The sequence below is a fragment of the Scylla paramamosain genome, unplaced genomic scaffold (assembly GCF_035594125.1).
Source record: "Scylla paramamosain isolate STU-SP2022 unplaced genomic scaffold, ASM3559412v1 Contig3, whole genome shotgun sequence".
Lineage (NCBI taxonomy): Eukaryota > Metazoa > Arthropoda > Malacostraca > Decapoda > Portunidae > Scylla > Scylla paramamosain.
Genome location: NW_026973668.1, coordinates 2,295,001 through 2,297,399, shown reverse-complemented (window position 1 = coordinate 2,297,399; position 2,399 = coordinate 2,295,001). Strand labels below are relative to the sequence as shown.

The window sequence follows — 2,399 nt, the reverse complement described above, 5'->3', positions numbered from 1 at the left end:
GAGAGAGAGAGAGAGAAGAGAATCTAATAGTAGTAGTAGTAGTAGTAGTAGTTGTTGTTATTGTAGTAATAATACTGATAATAGTAATAATAGTAGTAGTAGAAGCAGAGAGAGAGAGAGAGAGAGAGAGAGAGAGAGAGAGAGAGCGACTTTAAACCAGGTATTGAGTGAGGCTGAGAGAGAGAGAGAGGGAGAGAGAGAGAGAGAGAGAGGGAGAGGGAGAGGGAGAGGGAGAGGGAGGGAGAGAGAGAGAGAGAGAGAGGGAGAGGTTGCCATAGTAACGAGAACACCTGTTGATGTGAATACCTGGGAGAGCACACGCGCATGCACACACACACACACACTCTCTCTCTCTCTCTCTCTCTCTCTCTCTCTCTCTCTCTCTCTCTCTCTCACACACACACACACACTCACAATAATAATAAATGCAATTGCCCCCGAGAGAGAGAGAGAGAGAGAGAGAGAGAGAGAGAGAGAGAGAGAGAGAGAGAGAGAGAGAGAGAGAGAGAGAGAGAACAGAGGGGGTAGAGGGATGCGCAGAGAGAGAGAGAGAGAGAGAGAGAGAGAGAGAGAGAGAGAGAGAGAGAGAGAGAGAGAGAGAGAGAGAGAGAGAGAGAGAGAGAGAGAGAGAGAGAGAGAGAGCTTGTTATCTCTATTAAAGTTATCTCTCGCTGTTTTTAATTGTGAGAGAGAGAGAGAGAGAGAGAGAGAGAGAGAGAGAGAGAGAGAGAGAGAGAGAGAGAGAGAGAGAGAGAGAGAGAGAGAGAGAGAGAGAGAGACATTAAAGTAGTAGTATTAGTAGTAGTCGTACCAATAGTAGTAGTAATAGTAGTTGTTGTTGTTGTTGTTGTTTTAGGAATATTAACTACTGCTACTACTACTACTACTACTACTACTACTACTACTACTACTACTACTACTACTACTACTACTACTGCTGCTGCTGTTGCTGAAAAAAAAGTTAGAGAGGGAGATAGAGAGAAAGTAAGAGAGAAAAGATGAAATAGATCAACTTTTTCTAAATAAACACAAATATTGTTCTAGAGAGAGAGAGAGAGAGAGAGAGAGAGAGAGAGAGAGAGAGAGAGAGAGAGAGAGAGAGAGAGAGAGAGGGAGTTTATTCGTATATAGTAGTAGTAGTAGTAGTAGTAGTAGTAGTAGTGGTAGTAGTAGTAGTAGTAGTAGCAGTAGTAGCAGCGGGAGCAGCTGTAATGCTTTATAATAGTTCTCCTTATATTAACAAAGAAAACGATGAAAAGAAAACGAGAATGAAAACAAAGGAACAAATAAACATACAAAGGAAAAAAAGAAAATATATTCAACAACAACAACAACAACAACAACAACAACAACAACAACTCTTAATTACCCAGAAAAAGGCTCCGTTTTTTTAAATATCCTTAATGCGACGGTGCCACCTCTCCAACATAAACAAGCAACTAGGGAAGATGAGAACGAGAAAAGAAAAAGTCCCAGTATTTTCCTATTTTCCTTCTCTTTTACCCTACCGTGATCGTTACCAAGGATACAGCAAGTGGGTGGATCCTTCAGGCGTCCTCCAGTGACCTGCGGAAGGCGTGGATGAAGTGGAAGGATTTGAAATGAGAGAAAATATGGGATAGTTTTTCTCTGGTGATCTACTGAGGCATTGTGTAGCAAGTTTTTTTCTTTTTCTCTCTTTTTTCGTGTATTTTTCATCATTGTTATCGTTTGTTTATATTTTATTTTATCTCTTGTTTTGTCTACTTATTTACTTTTCTCTATAAATAGCCTGTATTTTATAAGTAAAGATAAGTGAATTTTTAACTTGGTTGCCGTTAAAAAACTTCATTTTTCTTCTACTTTTTTTTTTTTTTAGAGAGAATCAAGAGAAAACTTATATTTTTAGTAGTAAACTATTTTATTTTTTTAATATTCACTTCATTTTACTTCATTATTTGGTATATTCTTTATGTTCCTACGTATATTTTTTCCCTGTATATTATTCTCTCTCTCTCTCTCTCTCTCTCTCTCTCTCTCTCTCTCTCTCTCTCTCTCTCTCTCTCTCTCTCTCAATAAAACGATAGTGGTATATTATTATTATTATTATTATTATTATTATTATTATTATTATTATTGTTATTATTATTATTATTATACCTGGCCAGTTAGAGAAAGCAAATGCAATTAAAATGAAATAAGGATAACAATAATAGGAAAAAAATAATAAGTAAGATAAAATACAAAAATGAGCTATATCGTTCATGAATGCCACAAATATACATAGATAAATAAAGAATAGGAACATTTAGCATTTTATCACTAGTGGAATAAATAAAATTAATATTAGTTCTGGATGAATTACCCGTTACAAATTTGATACACAGAAAACGGACATAATCTCAAAAATATGTAGAAAC

General features: G+C 36.3%; 1 protein-coding gene across 2 annotated transcripts in view; it reads right to left on the bottom strand.

Annotated features, from left to right (window-relative positions):
* Positions 1–2,077: 2,077 nt before the first annotated feature.
* LOC135096311 (serine protease inhibitor 42Dd-like) overlaps positions 2,078–2,399 on the bottom strand; it is a 7,315-nt gene continuing 6,993 nt past the window's right edge. For both annotated transcript variants that reach the window (XM_063997723.1, XM_063997724.1), the window contains exon 6: positions 2,078–2,399. This exon is cut by the window's right edge and continues 863 nt beyond it. The gene's annotated coding sequence lies outside the window, so the exon portion shown is untranslated.